The 26,702-nt window shown below is 43.2% G+C and overlaps 1 protein-coding gene across 49 annotated transcripts in view; it reads right to left on the bottom strand.

Annotated features, from left to right (window-relative positions):
• Window positions 1-25,311, bottom strand: part of ZNF239 (zinc finger protein 239) — a 33,885-nt gene extending 8,574 nt beyond the window's left edge. For 5 of the 49 annotated variants that reach the window (XM_070614044.1, XM_070614214.1, XM_070614302.1 and 2 more), the window contains exons 1-3: window positions 9,243-10,157; window positions 4,382-4,454; window positions 1,603-1,699 (exon numbers count right to left, since the gene is read on the bottom strand). The gene's annotated coding sequence lies outside the window, so the exon portion shown is untranslated. Of the gene's footprint in view, window positions 1-1,602; window positions 1,700-4,381; window positions 4,455-9,242; window positions 10,302-24,805 lie in introns of those variants that run through there. The other 44 variants (XM_008506692.2, XM_070614204.1, XM_070614273.1 and 41 more) reach the window with 32 other exon arrangements.
• Window positions 25,312-26,702: the final 1,391 nt, after the last annotated feature.

The following is a 26,702-nucleotide window of genomic DNA, read 5'->3' as shown; positions in this document are numbered from 1 at the left end:
GAAATAGAAAGGATAGTCAAGGCTATTTAAATGTACGATAGCTCTTGGATGGAGGCAGACAAGTATACATATCTAGCGTGCATTCTCAGCAGGGCACTATTGCCTCCAAGGTGGTGAGAATTGGTTCTTAGAGGGCAGTGGTGGTAGTAAGAAAAAGAGTGAGAAACTGACATACAGTGATCAAAGAGCAGGGCCTTTTGAGATTTCCAAAGTTAGAGGAAAGACTGAGAAATACGCAGAGAAAAGGAATAAAAGAGAGGCTGGAGGAAATAGGAAAACTATGATTTCATACAAGTCAAAAAATTTTAAGATCAAGGTAAACACTATCAAAACCATGCAAAACATTAACAATAGTAAATGCTCTGAAAGACATTAAAAAAGGAAACGCTCTGAAAGGCACAAAAGTTTATTAGTGACTTCCAAGTGAGCAATTTTGGTCCAAAGATAGAGCACCGGCACTAGGTTTATATAAAGAAAATGGAAACGCAGGACTCTCCCCACCTCCAGGTACCACTTCCTTCTGGGTTGATCCCCTCACTCCCCAGGTTTGGCTGAAAACAACGGTTCAAGAGCCACAGTTTCTAAGGGAAGAGAACCATGTGGATTGGGGCAGGAAAAAGCCCTGAAAGCCATGATCGCAAGATCCTTCTCTTTGGTCGTTTTTATAGAATGTCTGATTTTACTACAAAATGGCAGTTTCACATGGTTCAACCTGGGAGGGAGACATGCATCTTCCCATCTAATTAAAAATTCTTTATCAGCATCTACTTTTTTTTGTGAGGGAGATTGGCCTTGAGCTAACATCTGTGCCAACCTTCCTCTATTTTATGTGGGATGCTGCCACAGCATGGCTTGATGAGTGGTGCTAGGTCCGTGCCTGGGATGCGAACTGTGAACTCCAGGCCGCTGAAGCGGAGCATGTGAACTTAACCACTATGCCACTGGGCTGGCCCCTATCAGCATATTTTTAATGGCCACAAATTCTTCTCTTGTATGATCCACAATAAATTGTATAACCAATCCCTTCTGATACATTTGGTGAGTAACTTTTCACTATTTTAAATGATTCTATAATGACTCATCTTTGTACACAATTTTCAGTTGGACTTAAGTCTAGATACCTAAAAATGAATTATTACATCAAAAATGTTTAAGGCTCTTTGACTCAAGCGGTCAAAATGTTTTTGAGAAAAACCATATCAATTATACCCCTATGTATCGCTAGGGAATGAGGTTTTGTCTCTCCAAAGTACCGTCGTATCTTCAGAAGGGGAGACGGATGCATCCCTGAAGGTGGAAGAAAAGCAGCAGTGGGGAGGAGGTGTTGCAGGACAGGGGAGGTTTAATGAAGTCTAAGCAAAGATGGTGCAAGACCAATGTGGGGAAAATGAGGGAAAGATGGAGTACAGATAAGAAGGTCAGTGTGAATGGGGAAGACCACAAGCTTCTGAAAAGGCAGAATGGGGAGGAAACGAGTAGATAAATGTTGGTCAGTTCGTGGAAACTGAGGCCTCAGCTGTCTCCAGAGACCAGAGAACTTCAAAGAGAACTCCAGGAACAATTAAAAAGGGACTCCTCTTTCACGCGTTAGCCGGGGCTCACAGCTTGCCACGATGCTTAACTGATTCTTTTTCATCAAGTTCATTCTCCATTATTTAATGATCTTCAGTTTCAACTTGCTCCAACTGAGAGGTCACATCTGGGAAACACAGAGAGTGGGTGACTGTGCAGAAAGCTAAATCAGTCCCAAACCCTGGCTTATCAGGGATGGAAAAGGTATGGTTTCTGAGACGACTCAGTAAAGCTACCATTCTCCAATTCTTACCAATCAAAGTTCTTTAGTGCTTAGAACAATCAGAAACATCCTTTTGTGCCAAAGAGAAACTAGGGAACTCTGATTTCTGAACCACAACTCCTGGAGCCCCATTACTATTTAAAATGGAAGAAAAAAAACTCCCAAGGGCAGGTGTCCAGGCTCATGTTCTGGCCCACGAGACCAAGTGGCTCGAGTTCTCCAGCACCACAGCTCTGCGAGCTTCCTCTGAGTGGGGTCCCAGCAATCCCACCACACCTCAGTTACTCGACCGTTTCTGGTTCCTAAAACATTAAGCGCATTCCTGCTCAACCAACAACCACCTGCACAAATGCTCTGGAAGGAGGGAGAGGTTGGTAGCACTGGAAAAGATGAGAAGGGTACAAAAGTGTGCAGTTCAGGGATCTGAGGGATCTAAGTCAAGTTTTGTCAGAAAATTTTTCTTTTCTCATCTACTTTGCTACTTCCATCCAATTCCTTCCCCTCTTGCTCACAACTCACCCAAGCTCAAGCTATCCAGCTACCGAATCTTTCCTTTCCACTGCCATCTCATGGTCATTGCTGAGTTGTCCTTTCCCTTCATTCCCACTATTATCCTGACAACCTCAACACTCCTGAGAACAAGTTGCCCAACTCTCTAACCTCACATTTCTTAATCTCCTTAGGGTTGATGATCTCTGCCTCATTTCATCAAACTCAATAACCATAATCAGGCCCATTTCACGATTTGGATCACTCTGCCTTTGAAGGATTAACCTCTTAATATCCTACACCTTAAAAACATCTTCCTGGGGCTGGCCCAGTGGCATAGTTATTAAATTCACATGCTCCACTTCAGCGGCCTGGGGTTTGCGGGTTCGGATCCCTAGTGTGGACCTAGTGCTGCTCATCAGGCCATGCTGTGGCAGCATCCCACATAAAATAGAGGACAATTGGCACAGATGTTAGCTCAGCAACAATCTTCCTCAAGCAAAAAGAGGAAGATTGGCAACAGATGTTAGCTCAGGGCCAATCTTCCTCACAAAAAATACACATACACACACACAGAAATCTTCCTGTTCTTTCTGCTCTTCCTCTTCCATCACACCTGCCTTGTCAAGATCACCATCCTTTAACCTTTCCTTTTTCTCCTCTCAGCCAAAGCAGACTTCTGACCTCAAGTTTTTCCCTAGTCGTATCAATCATATATCCTTTCTTCCTCTAAACTAAGTAGTTGAACATTCCTGGAAAAAACAAAATAGCATATAGACACATAGCCATAAAATACTCTTCTCAGGTATTCCCATCTAGCCCCTTTGGCTTAAAATATCACTGACTGCCAAATACTTACCGCCAGCCCTAACCTTTCCCATCAACTCCAGGCTCCAACTTTCCACCTAACATCTACACTTGCATGTCTAAAAGGCACTTAAAACTTAACAGGCCCCAACAGAACTCTTGCTCCCAACAATCTCCGTCAACATCTGCTCTTGCCTAGTCGTCCTCATTTTAGTAAATGGCCACATGACGCACCCAATTCCTCAAGCCAAAATCCTCAAAGTAATTTTGATTCTCTTCTCTCTTCCTCGCATTTTGTCTAACACCAAGTGCTATCAACTCTACCTCTAAAACACATCTGAATCTACCCACTTCTCTCCATCTTGCACTATTATTGTCACGAGTTCCAGCCATCATTAACTCTTACTTGCACCAACCTCCTAATTTGTCTGCTACCACTCCTGCTCCCCAACACAATGAATTCTCCACATAGCAACCAGAGAGATCTTTTAAAACACACACTACATCAAGTGTGATACCCTCCAAAGACTTTTCAATGGACATCGAGTAAAATCCAGAGTCTTCATCTTGGTCTACAAGGCTTTACAGACTGGGGTCCTGTCAATTTTCCAAACTCAGCCCTAGTCACTCCTCCCTTATGTGTCACACTTGGCCCCAGTGACCTTGCAGGTGCTTGACCACGTCAAATGCATCTCAACTTAGGGCCTTTGCACTGGCTGTCCCTCTGCCCACAATGTTCTTTTTCTGATCTTCACATGCCTGGTTCCTTATCATTCAGATCTTAGCTGAAACGCCACCTCCTCAGAGAAGCATCTCCTTGACCATCTAACCCAGAGTAGCACCCAGTAACTATCACTTCTCTGTTTTAATTTCTTTGTACTACTTATGCCTTATGTCATTTTCTAATTTACTCATTTGCTTTCTTATTTACAGTCTGTCTCTCCCCATGAAGACACAGTTTCCCTAAGAACAGAGAGGCTGTCTGGTGTGTTTATGGCTGCATCCCCAAGGCCTCAAGCAGGGACTGGCAAATAAAAGGAGTCCAAATATTTATCTAGTTAACTTCACAGTGAGTCTGGTTCCCTCCAGGGTTCTGTCAATGGAAGAACACTTCTCAAATTGCCTCTGGTGAAGAACCAATTTCTTTTAAAAAATTTCTAATATGTCACAGACTGATACTTTTGTAAAACATAATAATTACTACAAAATAAAAACCCAGACATATAAAATATCAACACCAATTTTTTAAAATCATTAGATTTAATGGACATAAAAGTTTTAAACACTTACTCTCAATTTCCTTGTGTCTTTGCAGACTGGCAACAAGCTGTTCGTGGGCTGGCAGCAGTCTACAGGCCACACTCTGAAAAGCAGAGGATAGAATATACACAAAACGACTGAGAGCCAGGTGAAGCCCGAAAGAGCAGCTCACCTCTGGCCAGGGGAGTGCCCAGCAACCTTCAGAAGCGCAGGCACCTTCGGCTGGAGGCTGAAGGGATCCCACACACTCCCTCCTCAGGAAAGAGCACAACCAGGCTGCCCCCAGGAGTAACACAACTACCCTATTCGCCACCAGTGGAGAAGGCAGCAATGAGAGAAAGTGTTTCCTCCCAAGCTCTCCTCTCAAGGTCACAGGTCTCTACTGTGTCTGAGGAAGAGGGATGAGATTGGGCTAGAGAAGCCTGCAGGTCCCTGCAAGGTGGGACGAAGGAGTTAAAGTGGAGGGCGCTGCCTTAGACCGCCATAAATATACTTGTTAGTACAACAGGGCCTGTGAATGCCAAGTGGTTGGATGAGCCACTTCTCTCACCCAGACTTTTTCTTCTCCACCTCAGGGAAAAAAGACTACTTTCTGTCCAAGGGTCACCACCCCTATGCATTCTACATGGAATCCTTTCCTCCCTTCTGAGAGTTAAGTCCATCAATTATCTTTTTTCCCTTTTATTTTTAATCTGTCTTCCACCCACTCATCTGGATTGTCTAAGACTCCTTCCTTACCTCAACAGTATTCAAACCACTTCAGATCCTGTCAATTCTCTCTCCTAAATCTTCCTCCAATGTGTTACCTCTTCTTTATTCCCACTGCCACTGTCCTATCCTAGGTGAGGTCCTCATTTCTTACCTAGATCACAACAATTCCTTATCAAGTCTTCAAAATACAAGTTTTGTCATCTTGCAATCAGTAGATTGGACAGTCAGAGTTATTCATTTATTAAGATCCCACAGGTTAAGTGGTGGGGAGAATTCCATGCTGAGAACAGAAAGAATACGTGGATGGACTACCAACTTTGTGGTAGTCTGAAAATTCCAAGATGAGAAATGGCATGACAGTGGACCACAAGAAAGGAATCAGTGTGACAAGGGAAAGGAAAAACAGCAAGAAAGGAGTGGTTCTGCGAAAGCAAGACAAAGTTGGGAATGAAAGCACCTGAATAGTGAATAGTCTCCCCTGGTATCAGTGGGGCTAACGAGTCACCCCAAAGTAGAACTCAGGCTTACTGTGGGAAAGAGGACTCAGCATCCTGAAGCCCGACCAAAGTGGAAGGTCACAGGACCCGTAGGTTCCTGTTCCCATCCAACGAATGTCAAACTCCTCAAATCTACATACACGTGTGGCTTTCCACTTCCTCTCCAGAGCCCATCCCTGCTAGCTCCAACAATTTACTCAGGAAACAGTAATGCAGAAGGCAGGAGGCAGGCAGGAACTGTAGTCAGCCAGGATTACCTGCAGTGATCCAAAGGTCATGCTCTAGTCCAGAATATCCCTTTACACATTTCTTCTGCCCTGACTTATATTTCTCCCATCCATTTTGGGAATCCTTTGTTTCAGGACAACCAATAACCTCCTTTCTGAAGCAGAAGGCTAAGTTAAATGCCTCCTCCTTCAAGATCTTATAGCATTTTCCACATACCTCTACTATAGTTATTAAATCTATCTCCCAAATTGGCTATAAGATTCCAAAGGATAGGGGCCATGCTCAACTAATCTTTAAATCCCCACCAACTAGCACAACTGATACAGAATGAAATGATAAATAAATTCACATTCAACTTAATGAAATTATACAAGTAAAAACCTTGAGATCATCAAACTTAACACTCTAATCTTACAGATGAGAAAACCAAGGTTCATAATGGGGAAGTGACTTACACAAGGTCACAGAGGGAGGGAAGGGTTAAATTGGGATTCCTGCCTTTCAGCAAACTCAAGGACAATGTCTGGTACACAGGAAACACTCAGCAAGTGTTGATGGAATGAAGGGTTTTCTTTAAATTCAAAAAGTTATTAACATATGCCAGAATCTCAATTTTTCACTATACTAGCAATTTCCAACTTCATCATAAATAATCTTCATCAGGTACCAGATAGAGGAGAAGGAAGGAAAATATAGAGAGCACAGGGTCTTACTCATGCTAATCTCCCTTGAAGTCCTCAATTACTTTTTAAGGCACAGAGACAGCAGGCTCTCAGTACCTTGAGGCAGGCTACTGTCCTCTAAACAAACTGATTTTTATAAGAGCTCATGGTCTCTTCCTATATATGTGAGGACTGTATTTGCCAAGACCAAAAAGATGGTCTTGCTACCTTATACCTGTCAGAATATAATTAACCAGACAAAAAAATAACAACTGTTGGAGAGGATGTAGAGAAAAGGGAACCCTCATACACTGCTGGTGGGAATGCAAACTGGTACAGCCACTATGGAAAACAGTATGGAGATTTCTCAAAAAATTAAATTAAAAATAGAAATACCATATGACCCAGCTATCCCTCTACTGGGTATTTATCCAAAGAACTTGAAATTAATAATTCAAAGAGACTTATGCACCCCTGTGCTCATTGCAGCATTATTCACAATAGTCAAGACGTGGAAGCAACTCAAGCGCCCATTGACTGATGATTGGATAAAGAGGATGTGGCATATATATACACAATGGAATACTACTCAGCCATAAAAAAGGACAAGATCGTGCCATTTGCAACAACATGGATGGACCTTGAAGGTATTATGCTAAGTGAGAATAAGCCAGACAGAGAAAGATACACACTGTATGATTTCACTCATATGTGGAAGATAAATACATGGATAAGGAGAATAGAATAGTGGTTAGCAGAGAGGAAGGTGGTTGGGGGTAGGGCAAAAGAAGTACAGTGGCACATTTATATGGTGAGGATAAAAACTAGACTATGAACATGGTGAACATGATGCAGTCTACACAGAAACTGATATATAATAATGTACACCTGAAATTATACAATAAGCCAATATGACCTCAATAAAATAATAAAAAGATGGTCTTGCTGGTGGCGTTGTTAAGAACCAACTATTTTTTCCTTAAAATCCAGTCTGACATTTTATTCAAATAACTTCTGGTGTGATGACCTGTTTAGCCATGGAGAAGGAACAGCATGGAGTTGGAAAACATGGGGTTTCCTTCTGACTCTGTGGCTCTCTGCAACAAAGCACACGGCGCTTCTCCTCAGCTCCCTCAGGATTAGAGCTCTGCTCTGCAAAATGCCAGCAGCACGGCAGAGAGGGGACTGGCTGGCCTCCTCCATTTCAAACATTTTATGATTCTAAGTGCCAATCTTGAGGTGACTTTCTAGAAATGGCTTTATGGAGACAAATGAGAAACTGCTTTTAAAAAAAGTGCTACTCGGTAATTTAAGAGTTTAATGTACCAATTAAACAAGTAGATACGTTGGTAAAGGGAACAAAGCAATCAGAGCATAAAAGATGACTCATCTCACCTACCTTAGTGATACTCACATCAGTATGCAGAGAAATACTTTACAATAAGTGCAACAAATCTTTGGATGCACAAAGATCAACAGATAAAAAAGGAGTAAAATTCTCCTTTTAGCAGGTCTGGGGGTTGGTGGTGCCTAGGAACCTTAATTCTCAAAGAACACCACAGATAATTCTGATGCATAGCTTGGTTGAGGAGCATCTCTAGGAGTGATCTGGTACCTACTGTGCTATTTAACAAACTTTCTTATATTTTTCACTCTTTCATGTTTCAAAAATGATTATCATTAATGTGCCTACTTTTTTCCCGTACACATATTCTGCTCGTGAAGAAAAGCACCATAGTTTATACAGTAGCCCCCATTATCCACGGTTTTGCTTTCCATGGTTTCACTTAGCTGCAGTCAACCATGGTCTGAAAATATTAAATGGAAAATTCCAGAAATAAACAGTTCATAAGTTTTAAATTGCATGCCATTTTGAGTAGCATGATGAAATCTTTCACCATGCTGCTCCACCTTGCCCAGGACATGAATCATCTCTTTGTCCAGGATATCCACACTGCATAGCTACCCGCTACCTGCCCAGTAGTCACTTGGTAGCCGCCTTCTCCCAGATGGACTGTTGAGGTATTGCAGTGCTTGTGTTCAAGTAACCCTTACTTTACTTAACAATGGCCCCAAAGCCCCAGAGTAGTGATGCTGGCAATTCAGATATGCCAAAGAGAAGTTAATGTTGTTAATCTCCTCCTGTGCCTAATTTATAAATTAAACCTTATCACAGGTATGTACATATAGGAAAAATCATAGTATACATAGAGTTTAGTACTATCCAAGGTTTCAGGCATCCACTGGGGGTCTTAGAATGTATCCCCCACGGATAAGGGGGGACTAGTGTAATTCCATTTGTTTTCCTGAGGCCACTTACTACTGGACTGATCATGTAATATCTTTGAATGACTTTTTAGTGAGAGAAAAATGTCTGGCAGGAAAAGGCAGGCTTTGAGAGAGCGGACCAGGCAAAGAAGCAGTGTGGAGCCTTTGAATAAAAGCACACAGCCCAGTGCTCTGGGGAGAGGACCAAGCTCACGGAGGGAGGGTGGTTCAGTGAAAAATGATGTGGAATTTAAAGTCAGTAGATACTGGTGTGGATTCTGGCAACATCATCTGATAGCTATATGCTCTTCGTGTATTAATGCTCCTAAACCCATATTTATGAAATACTTGTATCTCACGCTGAAGCCTGACAATAAAGAGAAAAACAACACACAGAACAAAGACAGGACGTGACACCAGACAGGCACGCAATTAATGCTGATGTTCTTCTTTAGTCCCAAGAAAGAAAGGCTATGTCCATTCTCAGAGAGATGGCATTTCTGGGGAGAAGAAACCCCAACTCACCTGGAACTTGGTCATTTCCTCCTCTCAGGAAGGAGAGAGTCTTGGAAAGGTAGAGTTAGGGAAAGAGGAAGAGCCATGAAAATCAAGTCCACCTTGCAGGACACAGACTAGCCAGTCCAGCAAGGCTGTGGGAAAAAAGTTCCTCAGCTCCCGCTCCTAACCCCGCTGTCAGCCCATCGCACGCCCTCTCCCCAGAGGCCGCCCTCGGCTCCCCACGCCGCACCTCCCTCACCTCTCTCCGTAGGGCTTTGGATCAAGCCGGCCAACCCATCCCCCACAACCCCGCCCAAACCCACGAGGCTAAGTAAACTCTGCAGCCCCCAGCAGCTCTAAGATGTGTCCATTTCCTCAGGCTTTCCGGTTTCTGCCCTAAAGTTCTAGTCAGGGCAGTAAGATGTGTCGCTTCTCGGATGCATTTCGACTGCCCGAGACGCCTTCCCCGACCTGAATCGTTTTAGGAGTGCAGAGGCTCAGACGCAGCCTCCTTTTAGTGAGGACAGCGCTTTGGGGACAGAAACCTCGGTCCCTCACAGGAGCCCCTCTCGGTCACCTAACAACCACTGAAAACCTCCCTGAATAAAGCCAATCCCTGCCGCGGAAAAGGCCGATGTGGCCAACTACGAAGCCCCCAGGCTGGCCAAGGCCAGAGCTCGGTCAGGCGGGAGGAGCGCCCCTTGGGGTCGGGGCCAGTTCAGCGCTCTGGGACGCCTCGTCCCAAGTGACCGCAGCCCGGCCAGGGGGACGCAGCAGCGGCCGCGGCGCTCGGATACACGTGCGGCCCGGAACTGCAACTCCACCAGGTCGCACGCCCTCCCACGGCCGCCCCGCCAGGCCTCCAGCGCCTCCCCCGCGGCACTCCCACGGTCCGACGCCTCCCTGCAGGCGCTGGCGCCGCACGCGTCTCACCTCCCACGTGGGAACCGACACCTGGCAGCGCAGGATTCCGGATACTGACCCGCGCCCGCGCCTAGGGCCCAGAACTACAAATCCCAGAAAGCCGCGGGCGGGCCACGCCTACTTCCGGCGCCCTCTTCTGGCGCTGATACCCGCCTTCACGAGGCGCTGCGTCGAGGGTGGGTTCGTGATGCGGTTGCTGCTGCTTGTGGTTGTTTGTTAGCGAATAGTTCATTCACGTTATCCTGTTTTTATTTTTTTTAGTACATAGGCGTAAGAATTACTTTAAGAATATCCATTAAGGTGTTTTCGTTTTGTTAAAGTGCTAGTGGGGGAAATGAACTTAGATGTCAGCCGTAATTTCGTCTTTACCTTTAAAAATATTCTAAAATAGCTTTGTGCCCCTCGGGATCTCCGTCTCACGTCCGAAGTTCATTTATTTAGGAAACATTATTTGAAGGCATACTATGTTCCAGGAACTGTTAAAGATACTTAAACAAAAATCTCCCATGTTCTCTTGAACCCGCTGTAATTAGGTTTTGTTCCCTACCAATCCAGTGTAAAATCATTAATTTCAACAACCTAGGTTCAAAATATATAAATCAGAAACTTTTAGAACAGGAGAAATTGACAGTTACTATCATAGTGGGGTATTTTGAGATACCTCTTACAGAAAAAATCAAGTCAATAAAAATCTGCTTGGGATATAGAAAAAGAAAAACACAGTTAACAAGCTTGATTTAATAGGTAGATATAGTACAGTAGACCTGAAATCAGGAGATAACCATTTTTTAAAAACATGAAACAGTACAAAAATTGATCCCATTAATGATCTAGTAAGGAAGAAGAAAGACAAGAATGGCAGGCAGCCCAGTTAGCAGTGAAAAATCCTGATTCTGTCTGTCTTTTAATAAATTAAGCACAATAATTAGCATATATGTGCCAAACACTATACCTTTATCTCCTGTAATCTTTCCATACACCCTAATGAGGTAGGTAGTGTGACCCCATTTTATAGCTTTTACATTTTAAAGGCTTTAAGAAGCATAATGTCTCATAATAAGGGGCAGAGGATGTATTCAAACCTAGGTTTTTTTCTTAGAATCCAGAGCACAAAGTTCTTCGCAGTTGGCTCCTTTTATTATTACTCTGCTTTTTTCAAATCCTTCTCTCCTCCAAGACTTGGTTTTCTCATTTATAAAATGGAGTCAGTAACCACAGCCTCCTTCACTGAGACCCCCAGGAAGGCAAAGTAGGCTAAAGTGTTTTAGAAACTTTCCGGTGCTCTCTAGGGTTGAAGGTGATTATCACTGAAATGTGGTGCTCTGTACTTAGAAGATGTCAGGCGGTGTTTGTAGGGATGAGTTGAGGGGCCTTGGCAGTGGTTAGTGTGGGGACAAAGACAGTCACATCGTATTCTGTAATTTAGAATCCCTAGAGAATGATCACATTTTCTCACTTTATACAGGGTGGTGGTGAGAGCTTGGGATGAGTGCTGAATGGCATTCTCCTGACAGTGGTCAACCTTCCCACAAGCATATACCCATTATTCTTTCATACAAACTGTAGACATACACACAGTCTGTACCCTCTCAAAGCATGTTCCCACACAACCATAGTCATTTGTAGCATGTATTCACCCATTACTGCCTGTATATTGCATTATTTCCATTTTTTTCAGTTCATATATATTTAAAACTTTTTATTTTAGAATAATTATGGATTCACAGGAATTTGGAAAAATTGTACAGGGAAGTCTCTTCACCCTTTACCCAATTTCTTTCTATAGTAATGTCTTGCATAACTAAATTTTGTAATTTTCAGGATTAGACCCCGTACATATTTTGTTAAGTTTATACCTAAGTATTTAAGTTTTTTGGGAGGATCATAAATGATAGTGTGTTTTTAATTTTAATTGTCATGTGCTTGTTCTTTAGCGTGTAGCAAATCAATTGATTTTTGTCTGTTGATCTTGGATCCTTTGACCTTGCTGAACTCACTTAGTGGTTATAGGTGGGTTTTTTTTAAAAGCTTCCTTGACATTGTCTACATAGACAATTGTATCATCTACAAATAGCCGCAGTTTTCCTTCTTTCTTTCTGATCTGTATCCCCTTTATGTTTTTTCTTACCTACTGCCCTAGCTAGAACTTCCCGCACTATGTTGAATAAGAGATGTGGGAGCAGACATGCTTGTTTGTTACTGATCTTAGGGATAAAGCCTTCAGTCTTTAAGTGTGATGTTGTTTTAGGTCTTTAGCAGTTTGAGGAAGTTCCTTTCTATTCATGGTTGGCTGAGCATTGTTATCATGAATAGTTGTTGGATTTTGTCTAATGCTTTTTCTATAACAATTGATTTGGTCTTAATATTTTTCTTCTTTAGTCTGTTGATATGGTAGACTATACTAATAGGTTTTCAAATATTGAACTAGTCTTGCATACGTGGAAAAAATTCCACTTGGTCATGGTGCATTATCTTTTTTATACTTTGCTGGATTTGATTTGATATTTTGATGAGGATTTTTGTATCTAAGTTCATGAGAGTTATTGGTCTGTATTTTTTTAATTGTTGTTTTGATACTGTCTTTGATTTTGGTATTAGGGTAATACTGGCCTCATAAAATGAGTTGGAAATGAAAATGAGTTTCCTCCTCTTTTATTTTTTGGAAGAGATTGTGTAAAATTTATGTTAATTCTTCTTTAAATGTTTGGCAGAATTCTCCAGTGAAACAGTCTGAGCCTACAGATTTCTTTTTATTTTAAATTACAAGTTGTTTCTTTAATGGTTTATGACTATTCAGATTATCTATTTTATTTTGGTTTGTTTTTGGTCTTTCTGGTTCTCACTTCGAAGTTGTCAAGTTTATGAATGTAGAGTTGTTAGTAGTATTCCCTCTTTTTCCTTTTTACTGACTGCAGGCTTTATGGCGATATCTTCTGGCTTGTTCCTGGTGTTGGTGATTTGTGTCTTCTCTCCTTTTATGCTAGGGATTTATCAGTTCATTGATTTTTTTGAAAAACAAGGTTTATGTTTCGTTAATTTTCTCTTTTATCTGTTTTCAATTTCATTTGTTTCCTTTTCTTATGCTTTTGTTGCATTCATTTTTAGTTTGTTGGGATAGGCTCATAGATTATCATTTGAAACTTTTCCTCTTTTCTAATATAAGCATTAAGTGCTAAGGATTTCCCTCTCAGTACTATTTTAGCACAAATTTTGACATCCTGTATTTTCATCCTGAAGTTCTATTTATTGTTTTTAATTTCCTTTTAGTTTTCCTCCTTAGAAGTGAGTTGAAGTGTTTGAAGATTTTCCTGTTGTCTTTCTATTATTGATTTATAGTTTGATTCCATTATCTCAGAGACTGTCCTTTGTGTGATTTCAATTCTTTTAAATTTGTTGAGGTTTGTTTTATGACCCAGGATATGGTCTATCTTGGTGAATGTTCTATGGGTGCTTGAAAAGAACGTGTATTCTGCTGCTGTTGGATGGAATGTTCTATAAATGTCAATTAGATCTTTTTGGTTGATAGTGTTGTTCAGTCATTCTGTATCTTTGCTGATTCCCATCTCGTAGTTCTAACAATTGCTGACAGTATGGTGTTGAAGTCCCCAACTGTAATTGTGGGTTTTTCTACTTCTCCTTTCAACTCTATCAGTTTTTGCTTCATGTATTTCAAAGCTACTTTTTGATGCATACACATTTATGACCACTATGTCTTCCTGATGGATTGACCCTTTTATCGTTACATAATTTTCATGATGTATCTTTTTCCACTATTTTACTGTCAACCTACATATATCATTATGTTTGATGTGAATTTCTTGAAGAAAGCATATAGTTGGGATATTTTTTTAAAAAAATCCATTGTGCCAATACCTGTCTTATTTATTTATTTATTTTGAGGAAGATTAGCCCTGACCTAACATCTGCTGCCATTCCTCCTCTTTTTTGCTCAGGAAGACTGGCCCTGAGCTAACATCCATGCCCGTCTTCCTTTACTTTATATGTAGGATGCCTGCCACAGCATTGCTTTGATGTGTATTAAGGCTGCCCCAGCTAGAGAAGCCCAAGGTGACCTGGCCTACATGCCAAACTATATGACCCAGTGGACTTTTTTTATGGTATGAATTAGGACTGCCCCTGGGAGAGAAGCCCAGGGCATCCTCACCTGCATGCCGATCTATATGGCTAGATTCATATCTAAAGTTATATGACCGCACAATAACCAGACCCCATCTGCACTGAAATCATTTAATGACTTTTTACATCATCTTTTCTTTTTTCCAGTAAAAATAAGTCACGTACCCATGCCTTATAAAATTAGCCCTAACCCTCAACTCGGGGCAGCAGCAGGAGCTCTGACTGCCCGTGGGTCTTGTCCCCACACCCCAGCTCTGCCTGCCCATGGGTCCTGTCCCCATGCCAGCGGGAGCAGCAGCAGGAGCTCTGACTGCCCGTGGGTCTTGTCCCCACACACCAGCTCTGCCTGCCCATGGGTCCTGTCCCCATGCCAGCGGGGGCAGCAGCAGGAGCTCTGACCACCCGTGGGTCCTGTCCCCACGCACCAGCTCTGCCTGCCCATGGGTCCTGTCCCCATGCCAGCGGGGGCAGCAGAAGTGGCAGCAGCAGAAGCTCTGACTGCCCATGGGTCCTGTCCCCATGCTATTCCACACTATTCTCTAAATAAAAGAGCACCACTGCCAGATCTTGAGAGTCTAAGAAATCTTTCTTTTGACTCCTCGGCTCACCGACCCCGCATCAGCTTGACATGGCTTGCCAAGTGGTGTGTAGGTCTGCACCCGGCATCTGAACTGGCAAACCCTGGGCTGCCAAAGCGGAATGTGTGAATTTAACCCCCATGCCACCGAGCTGGCCCCAATACCTGTCTTTTGATTGGCATATTATGCCATTTATATTTAGAGTAGGTATTGATATGTTAGGGCTGTGTGTCATTTTATTTTTTGTTTGTTCTTGTTTAGTTCTTTTCTTTTTCCTGCTTTCATGTGGGTTACTTGAAAGTTTTGATAGTTCCACTTAAAATTTGTATAAGTCTTTTGATATATTGCTTTGTATAGTTTTTTTAGAGGTTGCTCTAGTATTACAATATACATGTGTAACTTATCACAGTCTACTGGTATCAGTTTTTTGCCACTTTGAGTGACGTGCAGAAACATTACTTCCTTTTACCCCCCTGTTTAAAAAGTTATAGTTGTATTAAATATTTCCCCTAGGTACATTGAACACTGTATCAGATGATGTTATAATTTTTGCTTCAACTGTCAGCTAGGGTTTAAGAAACTTGTGAGGGAAACAGCAGTATATTATATTTACCCCCCATTTTTACTCATTCCTTTGTTCTTCTTTCTTTTCTGAAGTTCTGAACCCTATTTTATTATCATTTCCTTTCTGTTTGAAGAATTTTATTTTGCCATTCTTTAAGGGTATGTCTACTAATGGTAAATTCTCCTAGTTTTCCTTCATCTGAGAATGTCTTTATTTCCCCTTCCTTCTTCTTTGCTTTTTTTGTGTGTGTGTGTGTGAGGAAGATTGTCCCTGAGCTAACATCTGTGCCTGTCTTCCTCTGCTTATAGATCAGATGCTGCCACAGCATGGCTTGATGAATGGTGAGTAGGTCCACACATGGGATCTGAACCTGTGAATCCCAGGCTGCTGGAGGGAAGGGCACAAACTTAAGCACTATGCCACTGGAATGGCCCCTCCTTCACTGGCTATAGAATTTGGTATTTACAGTTCTTTCACTACTTGAAAAATGTTGTGCCACTTCTTTCTGGCCTTTGTGGTTGCAGATGGGAAATCCCGTGTCATTTTAATCGGTGTTCCCCTCTATGTAATATGTTGTTTCTCTCCAGCCTTTTTTCCAAGATTTTTTCTTTTAGATTTTCAGAAGTCTGATTATGATGTGTCTTGACATGGATTTCTTTGCATTTATCCTATTTGAGATTTGTTCAGCCTCGTGTTTCTGTAGGTTTATGCTTTTCATCAAATTTGAGACACTTTCAGCCATTATTTCCTTCAGATTTTTTTAAGCCCACACTTTCCTTTCCTCCTGGGACTCTGGTGATAGGAATGTTAGTTTTTTTTTTTTTTAAATAAACACAGAGGTCCCTGAGGCTCTGTTCATTTTTTCCCATTCTCTCTGTTTTCATATTTGGTAACTTCTATTGGCATGTTCATTATATGCTGTACCCACTCCATGAGCCTTCCAGGGGATCACTAGGGATCACAGTGGAGTGGTGAAAACCCAGATTCCATAGGAATCCCCATCAGTATTGAACCTTGGAAGTCTGTGAAGAGAAGGGCAGTACACAGACTTAGAAGCAATTGCTATGAAAAGCTGAGAGTCCCTGGATTACAGTAAAGCAAGCAAGCAGCTGGCCTGAAGCTTGGGCGGCCAGGGGACAAGAGGGGAGGAGTGGTAGAGGAAACTAGCAGGAGAGTCCATGATTCTAGCAGTCCTCGGCTATGGCAGGCTCATGTCAACCTTAACTGTTCCATGAACTTGGGAAAGTGGGGCTGCTCTGTGCTGCCTGAAGACTCTCATGTATGACCTCAGAACCCAGCCCAGAGATACTAGCTGGGAAGAGGTCAGGGGTGGGAGGCACAGCACTGCACCCTTCATGGTGGAGTGATTACCGCTGATGCTGGGTAGGCCCTCTTGGGCCCTGTTTAGGGGGCTCACAATATGGTAAGGAACCTTTTACTTAAACAGTGGGACTGAGGCTCATAGGAATGAGGTTTGTATCTGTTTTCCAAGGCAAATGATCTGTTGTGTGGATGATCTAACAGTGCTTTTTCTTTTCAGTTCTATCCTGATCTTGCCCCACCCCCATCCAGTACCCTTTTGCCATCTCTCTTCAGCTGATCCCAACCCTGACCCCAGAGAAGGGCAGCAGTAGTGCAAGCCTCCTGAGACCATCAAGCCCCAGCTGAGCCCTGCCCATCCAGGATGCTCTCTGTATTGCCAGGGCCGGGCACTCTGAGAAGAAGCTTGGGAGGTCTTCATTTAGGATGCACATCTTCTGCCTGTTGAGGTCTTGGGACCTGGAGAAGCACTGGTCAGAGAGCACCTGGGTCTTTAGGCTTTAGCTGGGGAGCCCTTGAGAGACACACAGAAAGAAAGGTAGAGGGACTCTATTTACTGATTTCCTCCTGGCTGCCCTGCACTGGACTAAGGGCTCAACGTTTATCCTTGCCTGTTAACAGTGCTGTAGAGTAGGGGTCATTCTACACTCATCTTAAAATGAAGGCACAGCAGATGAGAGAGAGAGTAACTTGCTTAAGATCTTGTTGCTGATAAATGGCAGAGCCAGGATTCAAACTCAGATCACAAATGGAACAGGCCAGGTTAGAGATGAGCAAGGGAGCTTCTGTTGGACCCTTGAACCTTCCAGTTCAGCCTGCTGGCGGATCACCCTAAACACAGAAATACACCAGGCCAACCATGGCGGTTGCAGATGGAGGTTCGACCATACTGGACTCCTAGAAAACCTGGGGAAATCCCAGTTGGAGCTGGAAAAGGGAGGCCAAGGCTTCTATGTAGATTTGAGCCCTTTCCTCACCTGGCCTGGATCCTGGCTAGAGCAGGGGAACACAGAGCTCTCCATCCAGATCCCTGCAAGGTCTAACAATGTCTCCAGCTCTATTTCCCAGGTTGCCCTCAGATGTCCTCAAATGCTGTGAAGCCATGGAAATAGAGAGCGTGATGAGGAGGGTCTCGTCCAGCCCTCTTCACTTTTCAGACTGAGAACTGAGGCTGAGAGAAAAGAGGAGAATTGCTTAAGTGGAGCCAGGCAAGCAGGGGAAGAGCGAGGAGGGAAGTCAGTGCTGCCCAGTAATGAAGGCCTCTCGGTGCTGCCCTGCTAGGGGTCTGGGCAGACAGCATCAGGGTTGTAGAAACTCATCCTTATAGTGCACATGCTGCCAGATGCAACTCAGCATCATTCCTGCACTTATTCATTCAAAAGCTTTCAGCGAATATATTTTGTGTCCCTTGTCACACAAAATGCTGTTTCTCCACAGGGCCACACCAGCACTGGGATGAGGAGAGTTTTCAGCACCGTGAATCCTCTCTCCTCCCCATCACCTTCTTCCCCCGATCATGTGTTGTTGCTGTACTTCCCACCTTTCTTCAAACCCTGCTGTTGATTTTCTCAAAGATGTTGGGCTCAGCCAACTAAGGACACTGATGAGTAGATAACAACTTAAGGGGTGTCCCCCCAGCCAAGCTTAAATGTATCACAGGATATCCCTAAAGATCTGGAAATCTTTAAACCAAAAAACCGTGGCTTTTTAGATGTTGTATTAGCATAATAGAAATGTAAATCTATATGGAGTGAGGAGGGTTGGGTCACCAAATTTGGCAAATTATAATATAGTATGTCCAGCCAAATTTGAATTTCAGATAAACAATGATTATTATTATTATTTTTAGAAAATGTGTGTCCCCTGCAATATTTGTCTGAAAATCAAATATTACTGGGCATCCTGTATTTTATCTGGCAACCCTAGGAGAGGGGCATGCTCCCATGGACTCTTCGAAAGACTCTTAGTGGGCAATTGCCATCTCGTAGGCTAAGCCAGAAGGTGTGCTATGCCCTGCCTTCATTTCAGTCACCTGCCTCCGAGAAAGAGGATACTGAGAGCGGCTGCCCGAAGCCTCTTCACAGAGAGCATCCTAAGCAGCCCCTCCAGGGTCACCTCCTCTGTCCTCTGTCTTTCCTCTTCTTCAGTGGAAACCTGCACTGTCTGCATTCCAGGAGCCAAAGCAGAGCAGCAAAAGACAGGGGCTGCGGAGTGAGATAGCCTGGGTTTAAATACAGGCTCTGCCACCAGAAAACTATGGCACCATGAGCAGGTTTATCAATGTCTCTAAGCACTGATTTCCTCCTCTGTAAAATGAGGCTCACAATACCTGCTCCTTCAGGCTGTCGTGAGTTCTACGTGAAATAACGTACGGAAGGTGCTTATTCCAGCACCCGGCAATAAAGGTTAGCTGTTATCATCCTCATTATTGACCTTCAGGGGGCAGCAGTCATTAGAAGCATGTCCTTGGACCTGGAGGCACTAGGGGAGGATGTTTTGCGCCTGCTCCAGGGGTGTGTGCCCTTGTGCTTGCTCTCTGTGGCTTCCCTCTCTTTGAATCTCTGGCTTTTCATTTCTTTTATCTCAGTTAATTCTCACAACAGTCCTGGAAAGTAGACAAGCAGAGATTATTAACTATTTTGCAGATGAGCAAACTGAGGCCACATTATTTATCCTCTCTAAATCTTCCTCATCTGTGAAATGAAATGGGGAACAGGGTGAGATCCGCATGGCAGCAGAGTCTTTGAATCTCCCCAGTCGCTCATAAAAATGGATCGAGTCACTAGGATAGCGGGAGAAACATCCCACTGGACAGTATCTTCAACAAAACTAGAGTCAGGGTATCCCCACAAATCACAGAATGGGTGGGGTCAAACCACTACCATGCTCAGCAGCTGTGCCAAGAGAGCAAAGATCCTGAAACCCAAAAGACAGAAACTGCCAACAGATAACACAGCCCTCAAAGAAGAGAGTCCCACTCTGACTGGAATTGTCAGCAAGAAGATGAGAACACTGTTGAAACTGGGCTAAGGTTCGTCAGACTCCTCCACAAGCTCCAGTTTGTAGGTGAATCCACAAGACTGCAGGAACCTGAAGAAGCCAGGGCTCTTTGGAGAAACGGCTCACTCGTGGCAAAGCATAGTGTGAGCCTGGGACAACTTGTCTGCTAGGGAACAAAGAAGCACCAAAGACTACCACCATCATGTCATAAGGACCCAGGGCTGACTTGAAGAGCTCCTCTATTTGATTCAAACAAACCAGGTATACAAGAAATCTATGAGGCACTTAGAGAGATTTGCGTATGGACTGGATATTAGACATTAAAGAATTTGTGGAAATAATTGAAGACCAACCAAATGAGAATAAGCAAAGTCTATTCAAAGCTTGCTATGGAAACGGAGTCAGCTACCATCACTTGCATTTTGGCAGAGGCTCAAAAGCAGACAGAGGAGTGGGAAAGCTTTAGAGTGGAAAAAAGGGAAGGCTTCAGGTACGCCTTGATAGCAGGCTGTCAGCGAGGGGAAATTGGTAGCAGCTAAGTAGAAGAGGGTGTCCTATGTGATTGGTAGGGAAGTGTACTTGCCTTTCTCTGGTTGGTGCTCAGTTGGAAGTGGGGACAAAAATTAGGGATGCTGTCAGTTATTAATTAAGACCTGACTATTTGGGGGTGATTGGTAGTTTGGCTTCCTGGGCTGACTGCTAGAGATTGTGGTCTGACTTCCTACAAGTCTTAGCAAGCTGGTTTCCTGGGCTGGACATTGTGGATTGTCGGTTGGTTTCCTGGGCTGGTTGCTGCAGATTGTTTATCTATGGTCTTGCCGTTGTCGATTTGCATATTCAGTCTCTCAAGTTATTACTTATTAAGTGTGACAATAGTACAATGTAAAAAATGAAATAAAATGCCCTTAGGTAGGATGTATACCAGGTTATTTGCAGATTAAATAATCCAGAAAACCAAAGACATGGGGAGATAGATAGATAAAAGAAAATGGGCACAACCTTGAATCTGGGTTATGGATACACGGAGGCTCATTATATTATTCTACATCATGTCTATTTTCAAATTTCTATAACAAAAAGCTTTTGCTATTGAGGATAGTCATAGTATCTACCTCATAGTGTTGCTTTGAGGATTAAGTGAGATAACTCAAGTAGAATCGACATAAGTCAAGACCTTGCAGTGGGCCTCTGCTGAGCACTTTATTGGCATTATTTCATTATTATGTGAGATGTTATGTGGGGTTTACTACACAGGCTGTTTTGGAAAGTGATTTTTTTCACTCAGCAATATTTTGTCAGCATATTTATGTAACATATGTCTATATCTACATTGATATTTTTAATGGCTGCCTAGTATTTTGTCAGATGGATTTACGATAATTTACTTAATCACTCCTTATTAATAGTGAAAATGTTGAACTTTATCTGAGCCCTGTGCTTCTGGAAAAACAGCACAGGTTGAGAAATCCCCAACACTGTTGTTTGGGTGACAGTATAGTGGGGCATAAGATGATGATGGCATTTCAGTTTAGTGGAGGAAAGAACAGACTTTTCAATGAATGGTGCTGGAAAGATTATATATTCATTTGAGACAAACTTAGATCCTCTCTCTTATAAGATGTGAACTTTATAAAATAAATTGCAGAGTATTAAAGGCAAAACATAAACACAAAACTAAATATTAGGGGTTGAATTGTGTCCCCCCCAACCCCCAATTCATATGTGAATTGCAAGTCAAGGAATGCCAAGGATTGATGGCAACCATGAAAAGTCAAGGACGGATTCTATCCAAAGTCTCAGAAGGAACCAACCCTGCTGACACCTTGATTTTGGACTTCTAGTCTCCAGAACTGTGAGAAAATTAATTTCTATCATTTAAGTTTGTGGTGCTTTGTTAAAGTAGCCCTAGGAAACGAATATAATTACTATCTAATTTTAAAACATTTCATCACCCCCAAAAGAAACTCCATACCCATTAACAGTCACTCCCCATTCCTCCTTCCTTCCATCCACTGGATACCAGTAATCTATTTTTGTCCCTATAGAGTTGCCTTTTTTTGACGTTTCATATAAATGGGATCATACAATATATTGTATTTTGTGACTGTCTTCTTTTACTTAGTATTTTCTTCAGACTTCATTGATTATATAGTGTGTATCAGTACTTCATTTTCCTTTTACTGCCGAATATTATTCCATTATTTGGATCAACAGATTTTGTTTATCCATTCACCAGTTGATGGACATTTGTGTTGTTTCCACTTTTGGCTCTTAGGAGTAACACTGCTATGAACACTTGCGTGCAAGTTTTTGTGTGGATGCATATTTTTATTTCTCTTTGGTATGTATCTAGGGATAGAATCACTGAGTGACATGGTAACTCTATGTTTAATGTTTTTGGGAACTGCCAAACTGTTTTCCAAAGTGGCTGCACCATTTATGATCCTACCAACAATGAATGAGGATTCCAATGTTTCTACATTCTGATGGCTTCTTATTCAAAATAAAAACCAATATTCTTACAGTGGACTAAATGAACCAATATTCTCTTTTTTTAATTTTTATTTTTTTTAGGAAGATTAGCCCTGAGCTAACATCTGCTGCCAGCACTCCTCTTTTTGCTGAGGAAGACAGGCCCTGAGCTAACATCCGTGCCCGTCTTCCTCTACTTTATATGTGGGACACCTGCCACAGCATGGTTTGCCAAGCGGTGCCATGTCCACACCCGGGATCTGAACCAGCGAACCCCGGGATGCCGAAGTGGAATGTGCAAACTTAACTGCTGTGCTACTGGGCCTGCCCCTGAACCAACATTCTTTAGTCAGGGTTCTCCAGAGAAACAGAACCAATTGTGTGTATAATTAATTAATTAATTACTTGGCTCATGTGGTTATTGAGGCTGAGAAGTCCCATCCCCTGCTATCTGCAAGCTGGAGAATGGGGAAAGCCAGTGGTGTAATTCAGCCTGTGTCCAAAGATCTGAGAACCAGGGGAGTCAGTGGTGTAATGCCCAGTCTGAGACCAAAGGCCTGAGAAGAGAGGGGTGGTGTGCCAGTGTAAGTCCCAGGTCTGAAGGTGTGAGAGCCAGAGGCTTGATGTCTGAGAGCAGAAGAAGATGGATGCCTCAGCTCAAGAAGAAAGAAAGAATTCATCCTTCCTCCACCTTTTTGTTCTATCTGGGACCTCAATGGATTGGATGATGCCTGCCCACACTGGTGAAGGTGGATCTTCTTTACTCAGTTTACAGATTCAAATTCTAATCTGTTCCGGAGACACCCTCACAGACACACCCAGAAATAATGTTTTATAACTATCGTGCATCCCTGAGCCCCTTCAAGTTGACATATGAAATTAAGCATCACAAATATGATCTGGGCTTTTCCTATGTCTTTAGTGTTCTAACCACATTGACCTTTTGCTATTCCTTAAATAAACCAAGCACACTCTCTATAGGGGCTTTGCATCTGCTGTTCCATCCCCCTGGAACAGACTCCCCACAGATATGCTCCTTCTTATTACCTCACTTCCTTCAGACTTCTACTCATATGATCTCTTATCAAAGAGACCAGTCCTTACAGCTCTATATTCAATAAGAATCCTTCCTCCACCTCTTTGCCCTGCTTTTGTTTAATTCCTCTCTTCCTGACCCCAATTGGAATGTAAGATCTTTGAGAGGAGCGACATTAATTATTGTGTTCACTGTGTGAAAGAGAAATTATTCTGACACTTGTTGAAACCTGCAAAGAAGACTTGATTCAGGACTACTGCAGTTAGAGAGAGAGCTTGAACTTAACTCCCAATAACACAGGGACAAGTGGGGATTCACAGCCAACTGTCGGGGTGAGAGGGTAGATGGAAAATTACTAAGAAGAAATCGGTTAGGTGTCAAGGGTGTGGTGGTGGCCGGGAGAGGGACTTGATTAGATATCAAGGGTGCAGGAAGAGGAGCTTGATTGGATATCAAGGGTGGGGGAATTCTTGATGAACTGGCTTAGTAGGATTCTTTGCTAAAATCGGGCTCAGCAGGCCAAAGACAAGGCTTAGTTGAGAAGAGGGATCAGAGGAGCCTGACTAAAGTTTGGTCAAGGCGGGAGTCCTTGTCAACTTCCCTGTCCTTAGCATCTGGAACAGTGAGTGGCACATAGTGAGGCACTAGTTAATCATTGTTAAAGTGGTGCATGCGACCCATTCTGAGAAATTTTCTTCCAAATAAAAAGTCCTAATTGAACAAAAGAGATACATTTTCCTTCCCAAGCTGTCCAGTTCCTGGAGTTTATAAGTAGAAATATTTTTTTTCTAGAAAATAATACATTTGTTAAAAACTGATTCAATCTTGTTCCAACATCTGTGTCAACAAATGATGAGAACGTAATTTTTATTGTTCTCGGTGCTACACTTTTTTGTTTTTAAAGATTGGCACTTGAGCTCATATCTGTTGCCAATCTTCTTTTTCTTCTTCTTCTTCTCCCCAAAGCCCACCAGTACATAGTTGTATACTCCAGTTGTGAGCGCCTCGGGTTGTGCTATGTGGGACGCTGCCTCAGCATGGCCTGATGAGTAGTGCTAGGTCAGTGCCCAGCATCTCAACCAGCAAAACCCTGGGCTGCCCAAGCAGACCTTGCAAACTTAATCACTCAGCCACGGGCCTGGCCCCTATGCTATACTTTTTTTTACCATCTTTGCTTGAAATCAAAACAGGAATATTTGGGGGAAAAACAAACGAAGAACCCCTAAACAGCTGCCCCAAAGTAACATAAAACATGTCTCGCAGATCCTCATCAATCTAGCAGCGGATGACAATCTTGGCTGCACATTAGAATCACTTGGGAGCGTTAAAAAAAACCCTGATACCAGGATCATACCCAGAGCATTAATTCAGAATCTCCGCAGCTGGGCCCAGGCAGCATTACTTTCTAAAGCTCCCTAGGAGATGCCAAACTGCCGGTGGATGGGACGCAGAGCCTAAGACCCCAGACTGCACCCCAGACTACATTTCCCAGAGGCCTCCGCGACCACTTCCGTTTCTGGCCCTGCCCTGTGAGTTGAGCGGGGCGTCGCTTTCTTACCGGTGTCGGCGGTCTGGACCGCTTCGGGTGGTAGTGGCTTCGCTGTAGGCGCAGCTTGCACGGCTGGGTCTGAGACCGGGTGGGGCCCTCCTCTCCTCGGGGTCAGATGGAGGAAGGAGCCGGTTAGGAGGGGCCTGAGAGATGTGGGCAAGGCCCCACCTTCAGGAGACGTGCAGTGTTGAGTGACCGCCTGAGCAGCGCGTCACAGAAAGCTTAAAGGTTTGCGCCGAGGCCCGGAGACTGAGTCACCGACGAAACTTTTTCCACCATGTTGGCGAAGGTGGCTGCCTGACTCAGCCAGAGCTTGGCCTGGAGCTTCCTGCAAGGCTGGGCTCCAGGCAGACGTTCCATGTCCTTTCTTCTTGACCTTAACATCTTCACTTGTCTCCCTGCCGTTGTGGGGAGTAGGGATGGTGGTGGCCCGGCCTTGTCCCCCTTGCAGAGATGAAGTTCTAGCTAGTATAGGACACCGAGGGACTTCCCGTGTTTCCTTTCTTTCCCAGCTTGGCTTACTCAGGATTCTTTGCCTTTGCCTGGGAGAACAGTTCAGGAGACAGATGGCCCCAAGACTACCAAGAGCTGAGATCTAGGCAAGTTTGGTTTTTCTTTTTCCTGAGAAATCGCCATAATTTCAAAGTGAAGTTGAGTTTATGCCTGTTGCCTGGAGGATGCTCTGCCCTGTGTATGGAGCGAGCTGCCTGAGCCAATCCTGGATGGGAGCTGCTCTTAGAGAAGGGACCCCTGTCCCCACTGCATCCCTTCACGTCCTTCCCTCTGCCGGTTACAGAGTCCTTCACTAAATAGATTATTGCTGTTTCTGCTTTCTAGAGTGCTAGAAACTGAAAAATACTTTCCACATAAGGCATAGCTATTGCCTCAAAGACGTTGCCAACTCACAGAAGGTGAAAGACAGACACAGCATATAAAGACACACAGGCTAAAGTATCAGTGAATGAAATGCACGGCTCAGGGATGGCAGCTCTCACTTGACCTTCGGGGATCAGAGGAGTCTTCAGGGTGGGGTGGCGGTGATCGCTCTAGTTCTTCCTGAAGAATAAATGAAGTTTGCATAATTGAGGATGAGGTGACTAGGGGAAGGCGCTGCAACATGAGTGAAGTCATTACGGCTGGATCAAGAACAATCTGGCTCCAAAGAAAGTTGGAAACACTCAGGGTCAAGAATGCTAGGCTGAGTTTGCCTTTATCCTGGAGAAAACTGGGTTTTGAGGATTTTGGGAAGTTGGCAGGAAGTAATCACTTTTTGAAAAGAGGTAATGAATATTTGAATATTTATTGTACAAACTAAGAGTAACACAATTTTAAAAATTAGAGCTTACCCACATTGCTATCAGGCTAACAAATCAAATTATTTCATTTGAAACACCTTTGTATTTTTTAGACTAACCCATTTTTTCCTTTTAATATGTCAGAGCTATTTCTTCCAGTTTGCTCCGTAGTCTCATTACCACTTTTTGTAGCTGCTTTTTATACTGTACTCCCCAACCAGCCCTTTGACCTGAAGCAAGTTCTTTCAACTCTCTGAGGCTTAGTACCCTTGGCTATAAAATAGATACAGTAATGCTTTATATAGGTGTGGTGGGAATTCAGAGAGATGGCGTATATCTTAGGACCTGGCACTGTGACTAGTACATGTTAAGTTGCTACTGCTATGAATGGCAATTAAAAAAAATATGTACATTAATATTCTGCCCCAGAGTCAGACCATAGTCCCTGTAAATTCTAGGATAAAGCCAATATCACTTTGCATTTCTTTCAGAGTTTCTGTTAACGTGTTGATTGACAAATCCTTGAACACTTGCGTGTGCCAAGCAGTGTTTTAGGCTGGGAAGACAGCAGTGACCCAAGTGGTCTCTGCCCTCCTGGAGCTCACATTATA

The sequence above is a fragment of the Equus przewalskii genome, chromosome 1, assembly GCF_037783145.1.
Source record: "Equus przewalskii isolate Varuska chromosome 1, EquPr2, whole genome shotgun sequence".
NCBI lineage: Eukaryota > Metazoa > Chordata > Mammalia > Perissodactyla > Equidae > Equus > Equus przewalskii.
The sequence above is the reverse complement of the archived record's forward strand: the minus strand, read 5'-3'. Positions and strand labels throughout refer to the sequence as shown.